The 17,214-nt window shown below is 43.1% G+C and overlaps 1 protein-coding gene across 1 annotated transcript in view; it reads left to right on the top strand.

Annotated features, from left to right (window-relative positions):
* The first annotated feature begins 880 nt into the window (after positions 1–880).
* Cad99C (cadherin 99C) overlaps positions 881–17,214 on the top strand; it is a 138,449-nt gene continuing 122,115 nt past the window's right edge. The window contains 1 exon segment of the mRNA XM_072301979.1: positions 881–1,151. The gene's annotated coding sequence lies outside the window, so the exon portion shown is untranslated.

Below are 17,214 nucleotides of genomic sequence, written 5' to 3' on the forward strand. Positions count from 1 at the left end.
ACGTCCAAATTCTTCCTCCTGACCGAAACATTCAATTCATTCATTCAATATTCATTCAATTATCGACAGGAATTAAAACTTCCACCCCTAAATTTTCAAATTCTGACTGTTTTCAATCTCAAGAGACTTCGCGCTCAACATTTTTCGTGAAAAGTGTTTTCAAGAGAAAGTATGCTCCAAAAAAATAAAAAAAAAAAACAAAAAAAAAAAAAAAACAAAAAAAAAATAAACAAACAAACATAAAACAAAAAAACACCAGCAAACCATGGCAAAATTGAAACATTTTTAGAATTTTTTTCTGAAACCCTGAATTTTGAATTCCATGATATAGTAATAGTGCCTCCTCTGGGAGACAGAGTTTATGTATAGGTGTGCTTCGAGTAACTAACTGGTCACAATATACTCATCAGTTAAACTCACAGTGAATATTGCAAATTCTTTTCTTTTTGATCTGCGAAATTCTCTGGGGACGTCTACTTTTGGAGTTATTTCAAAATAATGTCCGGTCAAATTTTTCGTGCTAACTTCTGTCTGCGTGATATGACGCTCGGAGATTTTCAAGAAATTTCCTAATATCGAGAGATTATCAATTAAGTGATAGATCGACTACATCGAATCGTTATCCGAAATATTGAAGATCCATCTTAAGCTTCACGGGGTAAATTGGTGAGTTTCAATCGAATCTGGCAATTCTGTCGCGGAAGCCTGATAGCAATATGAGGGGGGCTAATTGTAACAATGAGTCCCCTGATTATACGGCTGATACCTCGGGGCACGGACCGAGGGGGGGGGGGATCGGAGACTCCCAACTTTATAATTGCCTCTTCGGAATCATATCAGTCGGCGCGCTTCTAATTTTAATACTCGTTCTCATAATAGTGGTGGCGCGTGGCCGCCTCCACGGTTGGAGCAAGTGCTCGTGCGTTGCAGGCTATAAGAAGTGGCTTATAGAAGTGGGAAGTCGCTCTGGCGGCCAGAGGGCGCATTTTTACATCTCTCAATGAGCTCTGTTGTGCGGATAACGTGACGCTTTCCGTGACTCAAGTCGAAATGGATTTGCATACGCTGGTCAGCTCTGCCGTGCTAAGGGAAAACGCCACATGAACCTTCAGGCGTTGCCAAATTTACTTTGATAAAACACAAATTTCCTGGTAAGTCAATGAATATTTTCCAATCATTTTTTAAAGATAATTTTGTACACAATTTCACCTAAAGCTCCTGAAAGTTTCAAAGGAAAATTTTCATAACTTTTTTCAAAAATAAACATTTTATCGGAGGAAATGTGACAACTCTCGAATGTTCATTCGGCGTTTTTCCTTATATTAGTACGGCAGAGCTGAGTGTCGAGCGACCATCACTACAGCAGTGCGGAATTACCCAAGGGAAAGTGACGACGCGTACGCAGCAAGTTTTTGAGGCCCAAGTCGGGCGTTTCCCCAGAGGGCTGATTATTGAAATCGTTAGATAAATGTTAACTAGAGCGATTCTATTGGTTGGAGTGGGTAATGGAATCTAGCAAGACACGGAAGGCAAGGGACAATGGGACATGGTCGAGGTTTTCAGTTACTGCCAGCATCCGTTACAACAACACGAAATTCTCACCGGGCGACACGACAGGTGCGGTGGGCCTACAACACTCGCTTTTCATACTGGCAGCATTCAGGACCACATCCAAAATTCTCGACCCACCTCAAAGTGGCTGAATGAAAACGTTGGTTGAAATGCAGCAAGGAACTGACTTCATCAGAGCGTTCTTTTCCTTTGGGTTGCAGCCCTGCTAATCTGTTGGGACATAATCCCCCGATGTGCCGATGCCGCAGGCAGTCACAAATCGCTGGCAATTTTCAAGTGGCATACATTTTATTGTAACTCGTCAAATTGCTACAATTTTCATCGACGTAGTAAAAGTTATACATTGATAAAGAACTCGGCCTGAAGCGCCTTCAAATCCTGGTGACACTCTCCGCTTTGTCAGGTAGTTAGGATGAAGCACAAAAACGTAGCTTGAATACGAATAAATAAGGAGAGAATTAAAACATGGGTAAACGAGGCTAAAACATTAAAAACACTTAAAGGCAGGACGTTTTGAGCTGTTATACCAGCTCATTTTCAGCTGCAAAAAAATGTCTTGTTTACCCATGTTTTAATTCTCTCCTTATTTATGATTTAGTTAGTTTAGTTGCCTATTCGAACTAAATCTAACTAAATTCACCGATTCAGTTACACAAACTCACAAGTGTGCCAGGCGGTACCAAGAAGGAAATGAAGACATTTTTGTGCATTCAAGAAGGAAGAAAGTCTGATCATTGCATAGTAATCGGTGCTGCCTATCTTGTTTCTCCACGTTGGAATTTTTAAATTTTTGACTCAACACAAACAGATGACAATATACCGGCAATTACGAATTGCAGCGGGTTCATACGAATGTTTCTGTCCAGCGTTGACTGCATCGCTTTTTCGAGTAAAGGAATTTGGTAGAGCGGGGATCGCCCGAGGGATTTAACTCAGATGCATTGGAATCGTTTGTGCAAGCATGAGGCAGGTCACGATACTGACCCTCCTCTGGAATGCTCCACGATATCTCAGAGTGTAAGCTGGGTTCCGTCAAAACCGCAATTAAAGATGAGTTCCGTTCTGCATCTGATTTGTCTCGCTCCAGGCTGCCCCACCCCCACCTTCGCCAGCCAATCACCCTCCGAACTTTGGCTCTGAATCACCATTGATGCATTATCATTGCCTGAAGTTAGTTCGGAATGTTTCTGAATCACCAAGTGCTTCTTCTCACGTCCATTCAAATAAACAAAAAGGAGAAAAGAAAGCACAAAATTTGGGCTTACTCGTATTCAAGGTGACAAAGAATGGGCACTGATCAAAATAAACAAAATCTGTGAATCTAGCGCTCTTCAGTATGTCATCAACTAAGTATAAGGAAAGTCCAAGAAAACCTAATTCGGGCGCACAATGGGCTAGTTATCACCAAAATCCGGTTTCTAATCCTCGTAGGAAGAGAGGAAGAGAAGAGATGTCTCACGAGTGTGTCTTTTTGTTGACAATTAATTTCCGTCCATGAATTTCGGAGGAAGTTGCACACGCTTCTGGCAAGGCTCAACAACTGTTAACAATGAGTGGCCGAGTTTGTTCTTGAAATCAATTCGCCGCGCCGACCAAGTTAATATGCCAGAGCAAGTGCGGACTTTCACTCCCCTAAATAAGCTCGCTTATGCATTGATTAAGGCAGTGTTTCCTTGTCGCCGCATTGGCGCGAGCAGCCCTCGTAACCACGTGAATCCTGCAAAAAGTAAATATTTAAGAGACCCGTCGCCGCGCCGTCGCCGTCGTTGTAAAATGTAGTTCTGCTCGAGGCGTCATCTCCTCATTTGCCGCTCTCCCGGCTATAGGAGTATAGGACCTAACCCTAACTTCCCGAGATCTCCGAGATCATCGAGTTATACTTACGCCAGAGTTCAAGGTGACTTATGTTGTTTTCTCCTTTTATTCTCAGAAACTCATACCACATTCTGATGAGCCGTTCCGGAGGCAGGAACAGGCAGTAAGCGAACTTTGGCGTAAATCCAGTGAGAGACATTTTTCTCCCCCCCCCCCCCCCCTCCCCCCATCACCGTGGCCCTGCCACCGCGCCGTCTGAGAACATGAACTCTTTCCCATGCTCCCGTCCTACAAGCACCAACGTCAGATGAGTATTCATATGATGTCAAAGCTCTCTTTTTAAGTATAGATATCCATGTCCAGACGCACGGAAATTCCGTCTTATAATTTCAGAGGTACCAGTTAAAATCATGGAAATTATTTGAAAATTCCATAAGAAATATTTCCGAGTTTGTCAGAAAAGGAGGGGTATCGATAAGGGCCTTTTTTGCCCCCCCCCCCCTTGGAATCTGGAAATTTATGCGGGGTTTCCAAGTTGACTCAATGTATTTTACGGAAATTATCATGATTTAGCCCATAGGCTACTGGATACGTCTTAAATGGTTGCCTAAACATAGGTCTGCAGGCGTATTTTAGCGAAAATTCGTGTTTTTCTATCACCTTGCGGCTTTTTTGACACCGAGCGCATTGTCTAACTAAAACGAGCTTTTGATATGTTATTAAGGAGGCTTTAGGACACATTTTAACCCCGGTTTGGTTTTAGTTAGAGGATGCGCCCATAGTTAAAAAAAACTTTTTCAAAAATCGACTTTTAAGGAACATCCGCAAAAATCTTAGAAAAACGCGTCTATCGAAGTGTATGCACGCTACAAATATTACCGAGGGCAGTTATCAAGCCTTGTTAGACTCTTACAAGAAGATTTCCTTCAATTGTGTCGAAAAAAAATTGAATTTTCCATACAAACAGCTGTAAAAATAACGGATTTTGAAGTAGTGGAGGCATATTTTCACTAAACGCATAACATCAACTTAAATCTGGAAATGTATGCGGGTTTTCTAAGTTGACTCAATGTATTTTACGGAAATAATCATGATTTAGCCCATAGGCCACTGGATACGTCTTAAACGGTTGCCTAAACATAGGTCTGCTTTGGCAGGTAGGTAGCTGCCTAGGTCTGCCTTGTGGGAAATCCGCCCCTGCTTGTGGCATGCTTCTGAGAAATCAAACAGAGAAAATTGAGAAGAATGGACTTAGGTTTTATTTATATTGAAAAGAATGTGCAAGAGAAAAATTCAAAATCTTCAATAGAATTTTGGTGTTTTTGCTATGGACGGCAAAACTCAAAGCTCACATGGAGGATTGCTCTCTCTTTGGTGGTTTTATGCGTTATCCGTCGTTATAACGTAGTAAAGTAGCAACAGCTGAGCAAGAAATCCTTTCAAAATCGGTTGAATTTTAATTCTAATGCTCTCTTTGGAACACGCAGATGGCTCCTCGCAATGCCAAGCCTGTCGGAAACTTTTCTCTACGTTAATTTATCGCCTAACATTAACGATAGCGCGAGAGGAAATGCACCGATTTGTTTGCTAGACGAGTCAAGCATAGAATGTTAATATATTGAAGTTCATATCCATCAGATATCCAGCCTCGAGAATCTACTCATGGCGTTCCTAGTTATGTTTAATTTTTTTTAGCGTTACGGCTTTTTAAACGGTTCTTATGGCAATTCCTATCTAATTTCTGCTCCGAATTTAATGGTGTTAATTGGTTATCTACCCAAGTCACGGTGATTTCGATCCAAGATTCTTCGTGACTAGTTTTTGGTTTTCTCATAAATCTTAGCCATGAATCAGGGAGGGCTATATTATCAACTAAAAAAAGGGTCGTTTTTTCTTTCGGTTGTCCATTTATCCAGACAATTAATAGACGTAGCCTGTGTTTGTGACCATTTGACTCTGACCGGTATGCATCTCTTTCGGTGAAATCAAGTTGCAGCAACCGGTTTGGAAGTAACCTCAGCTCAATCGAGCCTTGTTCATCTCCTCCTCGACCTAAGCAAATCGACGACCATTGTGCGAAACCACGTTTCTCCATTACCGTGTTTCAAAATGTCCCCTCCTATTTTATTTTTACGAAGAGAAGGAAGCAAACTTCATACCTGAAAATCCATACGGAATTTTCTGCCAGCAGAGGAGAAAAATCGAGCGAGTTTCAAGAAATTACGTCGACTAATGGAGATATTGCATGTGTGTGGAATGTGCGATTTGACTGTTGATTCTTATGTAAAAGTTTGCGAGAAACACGATGGTCCCACTGGTTTTCTCTGAAATCAACTCCCAAGTTTAAAAAAAAGCTCTCAAAGTTGAGGCCAAAATGGAGGGAATATCCCACGCGATCTTGAGAGTCCACGTCTGTATCAAGAAAAACTCTCCATGCAAAGATAGGGAGCAAATACATTAGCAGGGTTGCCGTGTTTTCAGTTTTAGAGTCCCCAAAGAAAGTGGCAGCCGCAGCCCTGTCAATGTATTTGCTCCCTATCTTTGCATGGAGAGTTTGTCTTGAGCTCGGGAGTTGATTTCTGAGAAAACCAGTGGCACCATCGTGTTTCTCGCGAACTTTTACGTAAGAATCAGCAGTCAAATCGCAAATTCCTCACACACGCAACATTTCCATTTCCATAAGACAAAACATGCAGTGAACTCCAACACAATGTGTTGATGAGGCGCGTTATTGACTCGTATACGTCAACCTCACTAGTTTTCATTTACAGAGATTTTAACGTAGGTAAGCAGCACATGAAGGGAATTGACGACCCAACACCGCGAGGTCAACCACGCCCACGCACCTCGACGAGACCGCGTATTGGGAACGTAGAGAGCCATTCGAACGAGTTTAAACTTTTTGATCTGCCTCGAGCAAAATCTTAACAGAATCTCGAAGAACGTAGCTACTGAAGAATTTAAGCCAAAATAGGAAAAATCCCGTTGAACTGCTGAAAAGTAAAGTCTATTAAAAGGTATTTTGGGGCTATAATAGCCAAACACCGGTAGTAAATCTTGTCATATTATTGAAAAGAAATGGACTCGATGCAAATGAAATTGCTTTAAATACGTCTTATATTGTCATTTTTAGCATCCCTCCCTGGATGAAAGTTCAGCCTCTGTCCGATGCTTTATTCATTCAAGAATTGAAAGTAAGGATATCATCTACATCCCGAAAATCCCCCGAATGGCCGTAAAAAAAATCGCAGAAACTCGATTTACCAGGTCGATGTTTCTACTCGTTGACTTTACAAATCAATTACATGAATGCAAATACAGGGTGTAAAAGGTATTTGCGGGTCACTACGCCCGCGAACGGAGCCTCTTTGGAAGCGAAGCGAGCACCATTGCCCCCCTTCCCCCCACCCAATACCACTGCCGCAGCTCCGCTAATGAGCAGCGCGATTTTCTCCCAGACGAAATCCCAAGAGAAATTGAGCTGAAGGGCTTCTTTGATGGTCTCCGATGATTGTGACAAAGAGGGTCTACCGCCCAGGGCCAAAGGCCCTGCGTTGCCGCTTTTATCACGAGTATTGATTCAGCTCGAAGGAAGTTATCATCTTAGCAGTCGCTGTTTTTAGAAGAGTAAACCGGATCAAACATAATGTTTCGGACCATACAGAATAGGAAAGTGGCAAACGGGCTGATTTTTGAGTCGGGTGTCTAAAATTCTGATTTCGGAATCGGATCTTCAGATTTGAGGTAACTGAAAGTTTAGCAGCATTTACTTTTAAACCACCTAGTGCCAGTGCGACACACACCAAAAAAAAAGAGAGAATCTATACTATCTATACTATAAGCTCCAAGACCTTCTAATTTTGCGAAACTGGTAACGCTTAGTTCCAGCGTTCTACCGGGCCGATTTTCATGATTTTTGCGGTTTTCGACGGGCAATTGTCTCTAGATAAGCCAACTCTTTTCAGATTTTCAAAATATGGCCCAGGTTTTTTTATATTACGTGGTAAAGTTGCGAATTCTCCCATTTAAACAATGTAAATTTATACTTTTTGTCATAGTTCGTTTGAGCGTTCTACCGGGCCGATTTCCATGATTTTTGCGTAAATCGACAGGTAATAGGCCCTAAATGAGCCCGCTGTAATCAGATTTTGGAAAAAGGACCCAGGTTTTTTTAAAATCACGTTATAAAAGTAAGTGAGTTTATAGAATGCTCCGGCACTGCTACCGCTATGCGCGGGAGGATGCGCAGTGGTCGAGGAGGTTGCGCAGTAGCTGTGTAGCCTGCGCATCAGCTCTACACTTATCTACACAAGATTCGCACTGAAATCCTCACGTCGAGCGGTGACCGAGTCGTCTAAGACGTCGAATGCGTCCACTCTGAACTCGGTGTAGGTTCGATCCCCGACTCATGAAATCTTAATTATTGCCTGACTATCATTGTTCATTGTTTTACTGCAATATTTCATCAAGCAGTCATTCCAGAACGCGTCTTTTTAATTTTAAAGTAATTTTAAGTAAAGTTTAAAATTAAAGTATACCTCATATCGTAATTGTTTAGGGGAAAAATAAAACTAACACTGATAAGAGGGTAAAAATGGGGCCGCGAAGCGGCCCATTGATGGCGCGGAGCGCCTTCAGGGGGTTGGGCCGCGTAGCGGCCAGGGGGCGTAGCCCCCTAGTATTAGTATACTTTGTCAGACATTGAGGCAGATTATGACAAATGCTTCGAAAATTTTACTTATCTCAATGTCAGAATGCAGGTGTACCACAAGAGTGTATCTTTGCAAAATATGACGCTTTTTCGTCCCGCTCATAGTTAGTGGCGCAAACTGATTTTCTTATCTATACTCCCGCTTTCTTTCCTATTTTGGAAGTCTGCAAGTGCGTTGTGAGCAAACATTTTAATTAGGCCAGCCGTTAGCCTCGGAATCGTTTCTCGGTGATTGTCCTTCCTGAATTGGCTTGGTATTAATATTTCTTTAACTATTTAGCCACGTTATCCACGAGCCAAGCTGATCCACGACTTCACTTGTGTTTATGTGATAGATGCAGTGCATAGGAAGTAACGTCATGAAATCGTGCAACAAAAATATCGTCGTGAAATCGTAGTCGGAACATGGTGTGCATGTGCAGTAACGCGATGTACTATCCAACACCTCGCACCTTCTTAACTCGCAACATTTGGAATCGGGAGGAGAGAATCATCGGTGATTGGACGGATTCTGCTCAGGCCCGCCACATCCCATCTCGGGCCCTGGTACCAGTTTTAAGGTCCGGGCCCCCAGCACGGAGGTGGGGGGGGGGAGGTCCAAGGGGCCTCTCCCGGGAAATTTTTGAAATTTTAAATCTATTTGGACGAATTTTAAAGCTCCAATGACGGAGATTTTTCATCAGTTCCTGCAGAATAATTACGCTTCTTTTTTAACTTTCAGCACAAACTACTTTCGAATTGTTGCATTTGGAAATTTTTTTGGAGTGGGAGCAGATGATACTATTTTCAATTCTAGGGGGGTCCAGGTGCCCCTGGACTCCCCTTTCGTACGTCTATGGCAAGGGAGTTGAGCCATTGGAGTCTAGGATGCCCAGACTGGAGACTCTTAGGATCCGACGACGGAAGAAAATGAAACGCAGTTACCAAAAATATCATTCTATACTGAAAATCTTGAAAATAGATAGAAATCTTTAAAGAAATAAGAAGAAGCCTGAAAGGTCCCAGCGTGTTTTTGAAAATTAATTCACCTTTTGCGCAATTCTAAGGGTAAATTTTTCACTTTTCCTCACGAGACAAGGGTTATACGTGAATTCGTAGTGGTTTGTAACCGGATATTGGGTCCCTGGTACCAGAGACCCAATATCCCTTACCCCCCCCCCCCTTTGTGGCGGGCCTGATTCTGCCACGTTTCGCGTAACCGGCGTTTCATATACACGGGCGCGGCGTGGCGCGGCGGCGGCGGACTGTTTTATCTCGGACATTACCGAGGTGCTCCAGCCAACTGAGCATCATCAGTTCAACGAACCAGTTCAAGTTCATGAGGAATTTAGGGAAGCAAAAGATATCCTCCTTTCATTTGAAAAAGTGGCGATCATTGAAAGTTGGCAATACGGGTTTTCCTCAATTTTAATGTATTTAAAACAATCGAGAATGGTGAGGAAGCTTGTTTCATCCAATATCGATATTTTTAATGGATTTAAATGGATGAAAAATAATATCGTCAACTCGTAAAATTGCCTCTAATTTGACAGCAGCACGACTTTGCTTGGATTTTCTTGAAGCAGTTGGACCAACGTTTATCAGCTTTTCTCAAGCGTGTGAGACTCGATAAATGGAAAAGCATTCTGCGGTTGATTCATTTTCTTTGGTCAATATTAGCATCACTGAAAGAAACTCATGCTGTGAAAGCCGTACTTTCGGGCTATGTAGACATAGCGTCTATTCCGGGCTTCAGGGCCGTCAGTTTAGGGTGTGGCACTCGCTACTCCGGTCACTGAACCTAGAGTGGTCGAAGTTCCGGAATTTTCAGTCTCTGAGCCCGGAAGGGACGGTATGTGTAACCCGAATCTTTTTTTCTTTGAGTCTCAGGTTATAAAACCCGCACTTGGTTGCGTACATCGATTTCAGCGTCCTAACACTTTAGCACCACTAACATCGTTTCAATAATATATTACCTGATATTTTCGCATGATCTTTTCGGAGAATGTACCTCATTGAAATTTTGAGAAAATCGTTGGAAATGTAGTGTGATAGGTGACGATATTTGATTCTATTTCGAAAAGCAATTACGACTGAAGGTTAAGACGTGTTCTTGATCATTGTTATCGAGGAAAAAAAGTAGGATAGAAATAAAAATAAAAGTTGCTTTTTGGCAACTTGACAAGCTGTGGCTTTTGTCGCGGTGCGTGTGTGTGACGAGCGATGAGTCGTGACGTAGCTGTCGTCGCGGCGCGGCGTCTGCGTCTGCCGGCGGCGCGGCGGTGCAGTTGTTGCACAGCTCATTGCATTGCCGCCGCCGCGCGCCGCTCCGGTGCATAGGTGCATCATGGGTGCATCATCAGTGGAAGTGGTGGCGTTCACCGCGCCGCACCACCGCGCCGGGCCGGGCCGGGTCCTCGCCTCAGTCCCTCGCTCCGCAAACAGACCTCTCCGCAATTTCGCCTATAAATGGATATCATTTCAGAGCCACTCAATCTATTAATTACGCCTCTTACCCTTTCCATCTTGCCACAGCGCCAAATCACGCGACTGCAGCTTGCAGCTATCCACGATTAACTCTTTTATCCGCGCGTGCGCGCACCGACTGTTTCCATCATGACGTCATCATGGACATGCTCCGTATCTCTCCGTGGTGAATCTATCCTCCCTGTGTATTCATCGCAAGTCGTTTCCAAATCCAGACGATCGAAAATACGAGGCGGGGAGGAGAGAACTGGAGGCACCCGTTTTCTCGGTCGTCACCATCTCAGAAATCGCGCGGACGTGACTTTTATTTTACGCTCTGTCATTCTGCGGGCCGATTATTGAAATTGATAGACAAAGCTATAGACAAAGAAGACAAAAGAGCTATGGAGGGATCCTATTGGTGGAAGTGGGTGGTTGCAATGGACAAAGGTGGTAGGTCATAGACTAGCTAACGGCAACCCACGAGAGATCCGATAGTTAGTCCATCATTTTCTCCCTTAATGTATAGGAACCACCCATTTCAACCAATAGGATCGCTTCATACGCGTTATGTCGTCTTTGTCTATCGCTTTGTCTATCGATTTCAACAATCAGCCTCAGGTTTTGCATTTTTAGCCGTGTAGAATGTGTTATAGTTGTATCACGGAAAGACTTTGGGTGTAAGTGATGAGCAACTCCTCTGGGTTCCTCCTTTCTGTCGGTGGCCTTGCCCTGTCACCCACTCGGTAGATAGAATAGTTCCATTACGCATTTCAGACTCTTGGCGCATGCAAAGCCATTGCACTCGGCTCTATTCTCTGCCATTAAGAATGAATGTGAAATAATGCTATCTCCTTCATTTCAGCCTTCATCCAATTTGAGTCACTCGTGAGTCCATGCAATTGTAAAACAATAAATCAACTATATTCACACAACGGGAAGTTCGGAGATGAACTTTTGAACGAGATAAAAACAAATCGATGACCGACGGCGGAAGCCACAGATCCCCTTTAGCGACGTTACAGTAGCAGACTCCCTGCGATACTTAATTTAACGTAGTTAATTTAAAACAATCTTAATTTTTCTTCGCCTTTGGCAGAATATTCTATACCAGAAATGAAAATTTAGGAGGCCTGAGAGCTTATGGTATAGATATATTTCAAGCTGTAAAGTAAGCTCCTTTCCCATTTAAAAAAAATTGAAAAAAATGAGCAATAAAGAAATAGTAGGAAAATGTTCACAATCCTTGGATCCCACGAATGCAGGCTCGCAGTGTGAACACCAATAGGCAACGAGGTGTCGATCGCTCCGAGCTCGAGGGATCGAAATCATAACCCTGGATTAACTCCTAATCGTGGTAATAACATTTTTTATGAATAAATTCAACCTTTTCGCTCATGGAAGGAAGAATGCTTAACTTGGGCCGAAGTCCACGCCAAACGTCCCCATGACAGTCTCAGTAATATGAAAATATGGCAACCTCAATCTTGACGCTCAGCTCAAGCTGCACACACTTTGAACAACACAGTGCGGGAAAGGAATAGTGCTCGATTGAGCAGTCTGAGCGGCTAAAGCCGTTGTAGTGCGCAATTTGACTCGCGTAGGGTTTTGTTTCTCTTGTGACCGGGCAATTCCAAGTTCCCGCAACCAATGAACAGTAAAAATGTTAATATCATAGCTGGAAGTTGATTTCAGTAGTTTTGGTTGCACGAATCTTACTCTACGTGAAATTCTGGTGAAGAATCATGTATCAGAGTGCTTAAATATTTACCTTGTTCGATGGTCTATTCAATGTAAAAAAGCGAACTTGGAGAACTTTCCTAACTTTTCTCAGAAAAAATATTTTATCGAGAGAAACGAGGCAACGTTTGAATGCTCATATGGCATCGGAACACAACATGGGAATTTTAAGCCCCACTGTTCGGTGCCGCTATTATGTTCGAACAATCGCGCCAAACACGGTGCGGTCGGCGTGAAACTGATATCAGCGCCTGCAAGACTGCAGGAATACTTCACGCATTGCGCCAAACAGAGCGGTCGGTGTCAAACGCATATTAGCGCCTACAAGCTTGCACGAATACTTCTCGCATTGCACCAAACGCAGTTCGAGAGTTATTTGCGATAACTACATTGTCGCTAGCTGGATTTAAGGTGCGTCACAATATGAAGATGGCTCGACACTCGACCGCGCTCTCTTCCCTGGCTTGCGCGACGCTAAAATCGAGGACCACGAGTCACTTCTTTTGACGGTTGTTGCCCGGTTGTTACCTCAATGGGCCTGTTGCAAGGTGCGGGGATTGGCGAATTGATAACTAATTCTAATGGCAAATTTCATGGAAAGAACGATGGAACTACTAAAAAAGCTTGAAATGACCTCTCAAACTCAATGAAAGCTTTTCTTGGAATTGACCCATTCAAAACGGTCACTTTTACACGGGAACGGATCCGGTACACTCGCTACGTCACATTTCATGACGAACCTGGACTTTTCATCACTTACAATGTATTTTCCCACAAGGAATCGGCAGCCGCTTTACCAATGCCATTATCGAGTCAATCGATGATTTCTTGATCAAAAGGGAATTCAGGAATGGATTCCTTGGACGTTTAAATGGTTGAAACCTTCATTAGATAAATAAAAACCGACGGGATAAACCCCATTTTAAGGAATATTGTAGAGAATAGAAAACGGCTCTGCGCCATAGACCGGTTTCTTTGTCTTTACGGCTTTTACAAAATACAATCTAAAGCTTTTATTCAAAAGTTCATGTAATTTTCTTTTGATAAATTAAAGTAGCGAATATTTTAAAATACCGTAATCGACTTTTACGCAGGTTTTCAATTAACGTACATATTTGTGTTGTAAGGTTAAGATGCATGGGTCGTTTTTTACGACGTGCGTTAAAGTCCTTTTCGATAGAGAGTGCATTATTTAACATTGACGAAACTTGACGAAGAAACTAAATGAAGACGTAGCTTGATTGTTGTGTTGCATTTATTTGTGCCATTTTTCTAATATTTCCCTCTCGTTTGTTACGGTATAGTTAGCCTTTTTGGAAGAATGGAGCCTAAGTAAAATTGGCAACATGATACTTATCGGCAAAACGTTCCTTTTCATTTTGAATGCGTCTCTGAGAGACTCAAATAATTTTTTTAATTTCCGCATCTCGACATCTTTAGCGAGATTTTACCGGAGTTTCAAGAGTTGCGCCTCCTCTCATAAGCATCGCCGTAAATGACATTCAAGCCATGATCTCTTGAGCTCAACGCATCCCAATATGTATTGTTGGTTCTTTTAATGATGGTAATTTTCCACAGACCAAATGGTCGATAAAAATAATTTGTAGCGTTAAATGGGGATATCCGTAATTGAAGAGCCCGGTTGAACGCCAACGGAGACCTTCGCCCTGTTAATCGCCGCTTTGCAAAGCTGGGGCCCTCTCTCGCCCTCTCTCGCCGAACTGGGATTTCATAGAGAGGGAAAAACTCGAGTTAGTACAAGTGCGTTCGGCCATCAATCCGCGTGTTGACATTAATTTCTAAAAACTGTACACCTACAAATGCCTATTTTCGCATTTGCATGTATGCAAGTTCAGTACCAGTTCATTTAGTTCGCAGACGAAACTGGAAAGAGTCGAAGTCTTGGATAGCAATATCTATACCGAGAATCAATGGTAATTTGACTTTTTTCTGCCTTTCTTTTTTCTTATTTTTAAACTTTATGCTAACAAACACGGCAAAACTTCCAAAATAAAATATTGTTTTGTCCTGAATTTCACAGCTGATAATTTTTATAAGAAGGGTCAAGAAAATTTCAATTTTCTCACTCTCTCTCCCTCTCCCCTTCTTCCCACAAGGTGGGGACCATTATTTGTTGCATCCAGATTCAATTTGTCTTATTCAAGCAATTTTCGGCTGGTTTCGGCAGTTTTGGCCGAAGACCACGTTGTAAAACTCGTCGATGACGTCATGGGAACGCATAACTCCGGATGTTATCGTACTTTTTCTGCAATATTTGGCTATTTCGTGCTGTTTGCGGCAATTTTACGCCATTTTCGAGTCGCAGGTGTCCGGTCGTAGTCTACGAGGCGATGCACGGTGCGGAACTGCCATTAGCGGCGTGGACAAAAATCAAAAGCACCGTAAAAATAGACATATACGAAACCATAAAAGGCATGAAATATTCAATTGAGCCCCACTGTACCATTATTTAACGAATTTTGACTCTCTTAGCATCCTAGAGGAGGTATAAAAGGTCAAAAAAGGCTATGCGCTAAATACATGTATATTTAGAAGTTATATGACACTCAATACAGGGTGTTTCAGACCACCCGTACCAGGCCTTTTTCTCGGTTGGTTTAGGTCGTACGAAGTCGGAGACCGCGGGGTTGAATAGGGAATTGACCCCAAGGAATCCGAATTTCGTGGTCCCGAAACCCCCCCACCCCCCCTTGGGGGGTAAAGGGGGGGTCACGATGCTAAAAGTCACGGTTCCCGACCGAATTGCGGATAGATCGCATCAGAATTGAAAAGCACGGAAAATTTCACGTGAAATTGACCCCTAAAAATCCAAAATCGGACCATCCAAGGCCCAAAAATGACCCCCTAAAGAGGGGGACAGTACCCCCCTCCATAATTTCTCTTTGGTCTCAAAATTGACGTAAATTCTCCAGAAAAAGACGGTTTCCCAGGTAATCGACCCCGAGAAATCCAAATTTCATGGTCCCGAAGCTCCTCTAGCCCCCCTTGGGGGGTAAACGGGGGGGCCCAATTTTAAAAATCGGGGCTCCTTTCCGAATCGCAAATTGATTGCATCCAAATTGAGGAGCAGAACACATTTACATCTTAAGTGACTCCTAAGAGTTCTAATAGACCCCCTGAACGGCAGAAAGTAACTCCCTGAGGAGGGGGGCCTCGCCCCCGCCAAAAATTTCTCAGGATTCCTCTTTGGTCGCAAAATTGACGTCGATTCTCCAGAAAAAGACGGTTTCCTATGTAATCGACCCCGAGGAGCTCAGGAACATGAAATTTAGAGTCCTCGGGGTCGATTACATAGGAAACCGTCTTTTTCTGGAGAATCGACGTCAATTTTGCGACCAAAGAGGAATCCTGAGAAATTTTTGGCGGGGGCGAGGCCCCCCTCCTCAGGGAGTTACTTTCTGCCGTTCAGGGGGTCTATTAGAACTCTTAGGAGTCACTTAAGATGTAAATGTGTTCTGCTCCTCAATTTGGATGCAATCAATTTGCGATTCGGAAAGGAGCCCCGATTTTTAAAATTGGGCCCCCCCGTTTACCCCCCAAGGGGGGCTAGAGGAGCTTGGGGACCATGAAATTTGGATTTCTCGGGGTCGATTACCTGGGAAACCGTCTTTTTCTGGAGAATTTACGTCAATTTTGAGACCAAAGAGAAATTATGGAGGGGGGTACTGTCCCCCTCTTTAGGGGGTCATTTTTGGGCCTTGGATGGTCCGATTTTGGATTTTTAGGGGTCAATTTCACGTGAAATTTTCCGTGCTTTTCAATTCTGATGCGATCTATCCGCAATTCGGTCGGGAACCGTGACTTTTAGCATCGTGACCCCCCCTTTACCCCCCAAGGGGGGGTGGGGGGGTTTCGGGACCACGAAATTCGGATTCCTTGGGGTCAATTCCCTATTCAACCCCGCGGTCTCCGACTTCGTACGACCTAAACCAACCGAGAAAAAGGCCTGGTACGGGTGGTCTGAAACACCCTGTATTGTGACTAAAAGTGCTGAGTTTAACCGGATTTTAACCCATTTTGTCATTCAAATATCTCCGATAGTTGCAAAAAGACGCAAAAGTTCTTTTGTGGGATTGAAGTTGAGTGTCCAAAAAATGATAAAACGCTAACCACCCAGAGGGATATCCCTAGATTTCGAAAAATTTTTATCCAAAGTTGACAACTAAAAAATTGCGTATTTCTTATGGGATAGTTCCATTTCGATCGAATTAACTTTCATTACAAATCCATATTTAAACGGGTTTTTGGAGGAAATTGAAAAAAAAAAGCATACCCTCATGTCAGATAAATTGCCTTATCACGATTATCGTAACAATTTTTGGAAAAGTTGAAAGTCAATTTTCAATTTTTGTGCAATGGATTCCGCACTGTGCGATAGTGTGAAAAAATTATAATTTGAAAGTACGGTAAAGCCGCGCGCAAGATGGAACCAAAGATGGAGCGCGGATGGTTTTGGTATTTTGACGCTGCGGATGGTGGTGCAGCGGGCAGGAAATTATCAATCAGAGTTCTAATCGCTGAAATCCACTAGTAACTGTGCATTTCCATCAAAAACGTACTTAATACTTTTCGCACGTTTCGATGAGGTTCTGGCACGGAGCGCCGGGCCGGGTCTTTGTCGACGCATTGTTGCCAGATCAGCACTTCTCCCCTATTTAGACTCTATTCAAATATCCTTATTATATCGTCTAACGTGGCAACCTTGACGGCCCAGTTGATGGGGCTATCAAGCGCATTGGCACACACGCTCCTCGGCGTCAGCGTCGCACAGTGGATAGAGTCAATAGGAGAGCTCGGACAAAATTTGAAAACTTTAAACGCTTTTAACTCGGTTTTTACACAACTTTGAGGTTTTGGAGTTTCCCTCTAGTAGCGTCCTTTTAAATGTGAAATGTGAGGAAATAAACATG

Source organism: Bemisia tabaci, chromosome 6 (assembly GCF_918797505.1).
Source record: "Bemisia tabaci chromosome 6, PGI_BMITA_v3".
Lineage (NCBI taxonomy): Eukaryota > Metazoa > Arthropoda > Insecta > Hemiptera > Aleyrodidae > Bemisia > Bemisia tabaci.